This window comes from Alosa pseudoharengus, unplaced genomic scaffold, assembly GCF_046254945.1.
Source record: "Alosa pseudoharengus isolate Yale_2024_CS ecotype anadromous, Long Island Sound unplaced genomic scaffold, YU_APseudo_1.1 YU_APseudo_1.1_scf_20, whole genome shotgun sequence".
In the NCBI taxonomy this organism is placed as follows: domain Eukaryota; kingdom Metazoa; phylum Chordata; class Actinopteri; order Clupeiformes; family Clupeidae; genus Alosa; species Alosa pseudoharengus.
Genome location: NW_027468664.1, coordinates 6,503,309 through 6,512,426, shown reverse-complemented (window position 1 = coordinate 6,512,426; position 9,118 = coordinate 6,503,309).

The following is a 9,118-nucleotide window of genomic DNA, read 5'->3' as shown; positions in this document are numbered from 1 at the left end:
TGGCACAGTTCCAACTGTTCCTTCTGACCGCCTCACACGTGTCTAAATACCACAATAACTTTGAAGGACTACTTTTGAGGCTATCCACCTTCTGAACTCGAAACAACTTGAAAATTCTGACTAGAATTGAGTATGATGACGTCAGGCTAGATGAAAGGTCCCCTCGGGAATAAATATAGTTTTGTGAATGGAATTGGATTGGATTGAATTGATTTGAAGTCTTGACATGTGTCATCTTCTAGAGCACAAATTAAAGAACACAATCCTCTAGATCAGTTTAAAGAGAAACTCAGACCTACAGTATAATAACCTGGGTCTATTTTCCAATTATAACAAGTGGTACCAAAACAACATCAACTGAACTGCATTTACAACTGAATATAGCTAGCTTTAAGGGGTAACTTCACTACATCAAAATAAATTGCTGTTTTAAGCCATAAACATTAACATGGACTATATTGGGGCGAAGCACTGCTACTTTCGCACAGAGATATCATGCAACACATCACGGACAACCTCTGCACCCAAGTTGCAGTGCTTCGCCCAAATATAGTCCCAAGTCAATACCTGAGATCACCTCGTCTTAAAGGGGTGGTTCAGGATTTTGGACATAGGACCTCATTTCCAAGTAAGCAAGTGTGATATTTATCAGTGGAGAACGTTTTCAACACATTTCATCCAGTCCTTCTAATTGCAGAGTTCGCAGGTGCTAGGCTAGCGCAAGTCAACGGTATGTGTTAGCCTGCCACTAAAAACAGTCTTACCCGCTCCAAAGTACACCCGAGGCAAATAAATTATAACGCCAGACTATCTATGTAAATGTCTGTGTTGATAGTTTTATGTCTAACATCTATCCTTGCATTTCAACGATCGCATTACATTTTGAGGGACTAGTTTCTTAGCAGCGGCGGAATTATACTTGCTCCGGTTAGTAGTACTGCGCCGAAAAGTAAACAGTAAAGCGCACTCCAATGGGGATACCTAGTAGCCTTGGTAATATCAGTCTGCCGCTGAGTTGCTTAAATGACTACTACCAACTTCAGGGAACAAAGTATAACTATTGCAACGCGATGCGAGGGTAGTAGTATTTCTTACACTATTCTATCAACACAGACATTTACATCGATTGTCTGGAATTTGCCTAATTCAGTGAAACACCTATGAAGGAAGGCTGTTCTGTTGGTGATGTTTTTGTTAGTGATTTTGGGTTTGACGGTAAATACTGTAGGCTTGGTTGTTGATTTGCCACTGTGTGAAATCCCCTACCTATAGCACTAATAATTTAACATCTCTTCTGTGTATATTTGAAATGACTCTAGCCTTCCCATGGACTCCCCAAACTGCCTTCCAGTTTCTTATTCAGAGAATACAGTTACTTCCCTTCTGTACATCTGTAGCCTACTTAAAATACCGAATTTGATTGCATGAGTGCATTCACACTGAAAACTCTGACGACGGCACAAAGTGCACTGCAAGTACCCGGATGGTGCACTCATAACAGTCAAAAAGTTTTCGTCCTTAATGGATGCCATCTTGGCTACATAGCAGAAGGGGAGGGAGCATTTTCAAACTCGTGATAATTGTGGTTGAGGAGCCTGGAGCAGAAGCAGTGGAAAACACACTTTAAAGATGTTACAAGCGCAACCGGAAAGTTTTCAGACCCTTTCAAGTTTTTCACATTTTGTTATGTTTCTGAGGGTAGTGTGCAGACACAGATCTGGGGAATGATACAAGAACATTTCTGCAGCATTGAAAATGCCCAATAGCACGGTAGCGTCTATCATTCTCTAATGGAAAAGTCTGGAACATCCAACAGTCTTCCTAGATCTGACCACTCAGCCAAACTGAGTAATCCGGGATGAAGGGCCTTTGTCAGACAGTTAACCAAGGACCCAGTGGTCACTATGAATGAGATTCAGAGGATATGTGAAGATGAGAGAACCATCAGTGCAGCACTCCACCAATTCTCTCGACCTCGTGGTTGGTTTTCACACTGAAGCGGGGTTCACATTGCATGTGCAAACGGCAGCTCTGTTCTATGAAACCCATTATTTTCAATGGCTTGGCCTGCTGCTGCGCCGAGCAAAGCGCAGCGCAAGCTGCATTTTGCCACTTTGCCGCTCCTATGCATACCGCAGCCGAAGTTCAACCATGTTGAACTTTGACCCCGGCACACTGTAAATCTGTTGATTCTGTAAGTCTTTTGCGCTGAGCCCGGCGGCAACCACAACAAAAAATCTTTGGACATTACCTCAACCAAGAGCAACCTGGCGGCGAGCGCAACACATGCAATGTGAAGTCCCCTTGACATACACCATCAACTGTGGGACCTTATATATGCCTCTCCTAATAATATCCTATTGTATGAATTAATTTAGGCACAGGTGGACTCCTATTAAGCAGAAGCATCTCAAGGACCATTGATAGCCTAGAAGTAGGACGCACCAGAGCTCAATGTAAATGCAATATTTCAGTCTTTTATTTTTTATAAATTTACAAAACATTCCAAACACCTGTTTTTTTGTGGAGTATTGGACCATTGTGTGCAGAGTGATGAATTGAATCAATTTTTAAGATGAGTCTGAAACATAACAAAATGTCTGAAAACCTTCCGGTTACACTGCACAAACTGTTCATGTTTTGACAAAGTACGACCATGTCACTGTCAAATACAGGACACCAGTATTTTTAAATGTTGCAATCATCATTTCTGTTATGTGCACAGAGTTGAAATTCACGCACTATGCAAGTAAGCACACAGTGCACACAACACACTGCATTAAAGTGTACTGACGGAAGGACACCAATCGAGACAGAGTGATGCTGTGTCATATTTCTTTTGAAATAAGCAGTGGTCATATTAAGGCTCCCAAAGTTATTTGATGTCAAATTGAAGCCAAAACGAATAAGGAGCAATGGAACTCTAAGTGGTCTCGTATAGTCTCCAATAGGTTGTACACTTTCTCAACGTTTGCCTACCCCCATGGCTCTTCTTCAGGGGCCGTATTCACAAAGCCTTTTATCTTACCACTAGGAGTACTCCTAAATCACACTAAAAATGTTACCTAGGAGTTTTCTCTTAAAAGTTATTCACAAAGCCTTTCAGACCTACTTTTAGTAAGGAAAAATGTAGTGTGAACCTTCGTTGCTATGGATGACGTCATTACTCATGCACGAGCTTGACTGAAGTGACCACCTTGATTGGCTGATGATTGTAACACGGGAATGATTCCAAACACCTCCCTGATGAGTGACAGGTCTGAGAATGCGTGCGCTACACAGGTTGTGCGAAGGACGGAAGATGATGAATAAACTGAACTGAATAAAAAGGCCTAGCCTAAATGAATAAAGAGTAAGGCAAAACAAATAGCCTAGTAGCCTAATGAAATATGCGGATTGATGCAGTATCTTTGCAAAATTATTTAATTAACCTCTCACCATAGCCTATGCCCACGTTTGCAAAGAGGAGAACATTTTAATTTGATTCACAATGAAACGTTACATTTAATTTACATGTTGACAATGAGTTTGTTGTTTGTTTGTTTGTTGTTGGTGGTGCATCCCTTTTTTGCCTACAATGCAAAATTGTTCCCTCGCGATTGGAAGCTCCTGTAGCTGCATTCGCATTTCAAAACATCGCGACATGAAATGCCACAAAAAGGGTTTGTGAATAGGTCTTAGTGAGTTAGGAGTCCTCTCGACTTCTTTTAAGCTGTCCCAGACTTAGGTGCTACTTTTAGGTCTAAAATGCTTTGTAAATTACTTTTAGTGAAAAAAATTAGGAGTCCTAAAGTTAGGAGTGACACGGCCATTATTTTTAGGAGTTGCTCCTAAATTCGCCAGTTAGGAGCTCCTTTTAGCCTTAAAATTCTTTGTGAATACGGCCCCAGGTCTTCTTCCATCTTGTGAGAAGAAAGTCTGTACAAGTTGATTACCGAACTCTTGTCCACTTGTGTCAATTGACAGAAGCTTGTGCCGCATTTGGTAATCGACTTATAGACTTTCTCCATTCAAAATAGTCACCAGGGGCCGTATTCACAAAGCCTTTTATCTTACCACTAGGAGTACTCCTAAATCGCACTAAAAGATTTTAGCTAGGAGTTTTCTCTTAAAAGTTATTCACAAAGCCTTTCAGACCTACTCTTAGTAAGGAAAAATGACAACTCCTAAACTAAAAAAGAGTCCCTATTGCTATGGATGACGTCATTACTCATGCACGAGCTTGACTGAAGTGACCACCTTGATTGGCTGATGATTGTAATGCGGGAATGATTCCAAACACCTCCCTTACGATGATGAGTGACAGGTGACAGGTCTGAGAATGCGTGCGCTACACAAGTAGTGCGAAGGACGGAAGATGATGAATAACTGAATAAAAAGGCCTAGCCTAAATGAATAAAGAGTAAGGCAAAACAAATAGCCTAGTAGCCTAATGAAACATAGGCCTACGGATTGATGCAGTATCATTGCAACATTATTAAATTAATCTGTCACCATATGCCTACGTTTGCAAAGAGGAGAACATTTTAATTTGATTCACAATGAAACGTTACATTTAATTTACATGTTAACAATGAGTAGTTTTGGTTGTTGTTGGTGGCGTTATTGCGTCCCTTTTATGAATGCAAAATTGTTCATCGCAACGTGAAATGCCACAAAAAGCTATTTGTGAATAGGTCTTAGTGAGTTAGGAGTCCTCTCGACTTCTTTTAAGCTGTCCCAGACTTAGGCGCTACTTTTAGGTCTAAAATGCTTCGTGAATTACTTTTAGTGAGAAAAATTAGGAGTCCTAAAGTTAGGAGTGACATGCCCATTATTTTTAGGAGTTGCTCCTAAATTAGCCACTTAGGAGCTACTTTTAGCCTTAAAATTCTTTGTGAATACGGCCCCAGAACAAGAAGGTAATGCACTGACTACATAAACAGTATTTTTTTCCCCTTTCCCATACTCCACTTGGACTCCATGCACGTTCCCGAGCAACTTTTTCTTCTTCTTGTTACGTGGCAAGCAAGGTATGTGCATTATCGCCACCCTCTGAACTGGAGGACGACTCTTTTTTTACAGTACAATAAAAATCGACGTTGGCCCATGCGTCATTTTCAGCTTTGGAACTTGGCGCATGGTCAGAGCCGACTGGCGCTAGATCTGAGCCCCAGTGTTCAATATGGCGTTGACTATGAATTGGCCAGATTTACTAGCCTAGCCTCCGCCATTCATTTGTATAGAGGGCGGGACTTAATCACTCTCTCCTGTTATATATAATACCTCTATGGAGATAATGGCTGGCTGTGGTAAACAGTAGTAGCAACGCCTGCATCAAAAATTGCAGTCGGTAAGAAAGTGTACATTTGTTTACAGCAAAGGTAGGCCCACATTGTTTCCTGACTACCAATGCTGTTTATTGTCAGTTTGTAAGGTTTAGGCAAAGTACGAAGTAACGTTATGAATCCATGGGTGTAGGTTTAGGGTGGGACGCTATGGACTAGTCCCAATCAATATTTTGAGATGACAAAATTGTCCCCACCAATATTTTAGCGAACTCCTTTATGCTATTTGGACTATTCCGACGTCCAAGGCGACAGTAAACGAAACACTGTCATTTGATTGGCTGCAACCGAAGGGGGTTTATTTGACACGCACAACAGTGTCAAAGCATAGCCTAGGCTAGGCCTACTTCACTTTGTGGTGACACTGGCTGAAAAGCGAGCGAGTGTGTCCGTATAGGATAAGTTATCAGGGATGTCTACCAATATATAACCCAAAAAAGGCCAGTGCAAAACATTTTAATATTCCCTTTACCCTTCAGCATGCACATTTTGCCCTCTTTTGTGCTTTGTAGATCAGCTATGCCACCAAAGAAGAAAAGGTACATTCAGAGCTTTTTCATCATGCAGAGTTTACTGTAAGTAGGCAGAGTAACTAGCCATACAAACTGGCAATTGGTGATCAGGCTTTCAAATGCGTATTTTACTGTGGAAAATAGCATTAACTGTTAGGATATTACCCAGGATATTGTCACAGCTAAACCTAGCTTCTGTAATCTTTTAACCAAGGTTGACCAAGAGTCATGTTGAATAGGGGTGTGTAACACTGACTGTTAATTGGGCTACCAATCTTGCAGTCACAATAAACAATAGATCCGAGACATTTTCCTGTTCCTATATTCTGGCCAATGTATTTATGAATGTATAAAAGATAAAGTATGGTGCATTTAGAAATAAACATTGCGAGGCACTTATCTCTTCTACAGTATGATCTCATCCTAGAAAGATTTTCTTTGACTTGTTAGTTTTTTGAACATTTATTTTATCTAATGACATAGCAAACGTGATGAATTGAATCCACATATCCTTGCACAATGCAAAACTATTTTCCACTAGCCTAAAACCGTGAGACTGAAAGCTTGTTCACATTCTTCTTAAAGTGACAGGCACTCAATTAGACTTACAGACCACAAATGCGATGATACTAAAGAAAAGTGTAGCCTAATAATTTAAATATCAATATGATGTATTCAAATGACTAAATATGTATTTATAAAAGCTATTAGTAATTATGCAGATCATAATATACTATAAATAATTAACAACATACAATATATAAAGTAATTTCCAAAATATGAAATAGAAACTTTCTGTGTGTGTGTGTGTGTGTGTGTGTGGAGGGTCAATCAAATTCTATGATTGCCACTGATGTGGATGATCACACAATATTCAATAGTAGGCCTACTGATGGCGTCAAGGTGGTGGGGGCCTCCAAACCAAATCACATTTTAAAAAATCGCCAAAGTATTAAAATCAAGATTATTCACTTGGTTTTGGTATTGAAACAATAATGTTGGTATCGTGACAACAGGAGTTGAGGGATGTGTCCAAAACTGAGACCAAACCCACGCCCTTGCTCATAGCTGAAGAAATTTTGCAAAATCAATGTATCACCAATGGCTAAAAGTTTGGAAATTACAGTAGGCTTGTCCAAATGTTGTGTAGCAAACTTTCAATGAGCTTCAACATGTTTTTCTTTGGTAATAGAGTCGTACGGGGTAAGCACAAGCCTCCAAGTCTTTCTGGAGCTTTCTCTGAGTGGTCCTTGGCTCTTGGGCTACTCTTCTGACTATTCTTCTGACTTCCTGGTCAGAAACTTTGCAAGGAGATCCTGTGCATGGCCGGTTGATGATGCAGTGATGTTCCTTCCACTTGCAGATAAAGGCTCCAATACTGCTTACTGGATGATTCTGAAGTTTTGAAATGCATCTGTAACCAGTTCCATTGATATGTTTTGCAAGCGTGCAAAGGTCTTGGGAGAGCTCTTGCTTTTACTCACCATAAGCGCTTTCAGACATACGTGTAAGACCGGAGGTTCTGCCGATGTTAAACGGTGGGGCCGTATATCTGAACGACATAACCGGTCATATGGAAGTCCGAATTCACCCGGTGTTTATACTACCCCCGACCTAGTATTTCCTCCGGACATTATGTAAATGTGCTGTGTCTGAACGAGGCGTAGAACATGCGGTTAAAATTCACACCTAGTGAGAGGGCGTGTTGGTGACGTTTCTTTCGTGCGTCCATGTGGTTAAATCTGACTTTAATGCCAGTGTTATGATGGAGTGGCATAGTGCTGTCCAGAAAATCTCCGACATGGAAAGATGCAGACATCACGGAGCTACTGTCCATGAGGGCATACAACATTTTGATAAAACACATGAAGGGAATGGCACGTTGTAGCCTACAAATGCATGGCAAGGCCAAACGAATTCAAAAGACTGAATCATCATAAGCAGAAGGCGCTGAAAAGGCAGTAGCCTACAGCGACGTCGTTGACGACAATAACAGGAGTATTTAATAAATTGTTAGCCAACATGGTTTTCTGTTCATTGATAGCCTTAGGCAGAATTAGGCTACAGAAAAGAATACAGGATTTTTTTCTCCCCCGGCAGTAAAGACAGTAGATTCGTGTTTAAAATTAAATGAAAACTAAAGGTAGGCTATAGGCTAATTATGCATATGACCATCCAGAGGAGGCTGGTGATCTGTCAAGAATGATGAAGATCGTAAGATACAGATGGTTTTATTGTTGCTGTCATTATTACCACAAACACGAATTGACAACGAAACCATGGCGATCGTGGGTTATATCTTGCCTGTTTATTAGGCCATGCACAGCCCTGTCAGAACTCCGTGTAGCATGCATACTGGCAGTTTTCATAAACCATCACCAACTAGTTCGCACTTTGGATATATCGTTGGATTGTGAAAAGCCCAATTTCGAATAACTACAGTACAACAGATGAGGTAGGATGCATCTTTTGCAATTAGAATTTCGTGTTGGTGAGACCTGTTGCCTATCAGTAGACATGTCATCTCGAGTTCCACGACAGCTTAGCTAGTGCCACCGAAATATGACACTGAAATCCTCTCACTATTGGAGTCGCTCAGATAGAAACAGCTGTAACGTGGTTAGGACACTTTTGCTGTGGAGTGGAGACGCCATAAGTTAGGTGTGGTTTTGACAATCAGAAAAGCAATATACTGAAATAGTTTAATGATGTAAAGTCAAGTGCTGGTCTGGTGTGTGTGCACGCAGTTTTTATTGATGAGTCGGAGTGGCAAGGGCATTATAAAACTTCTCCCTCTTAGGCCTACTCATACACTGCGTTGAAATGGCGTAGCTGTCTAAATTCAAATCATATCATGCTAGGGGAGAAATCGTGGGACATCCATTATTTTGTTATTCAGCACCCATGGTCAAAAATATGTTCCCGCGCGCCTGCATTACGTTGAAAACAGATAAATGTGTTTACTCGAAGCACACATACAAATACTGTATGTGCGCACTTAGGTGACTATCCTACTTCAAGTATTAGCCTACGCACAATAGATTTCTCTTCTTTAGCCTATAATACATAGGCTACACTTTGTAAACAAAAAGCAGCTGTGACAGGCAGCGGCCGCATATATTCTGCGTCATATATCTCGCATCTTGTGAACTCTAAGCCCCCACCCCTCACTTGACAACCACACGGAGATTCTGTAATGTGCGTGTATGTCGTTCACACATACGTCCGTATAAGGTCAGTATTAGGTCCGCAGGTTAGCATCATATCTGAATCATCCGA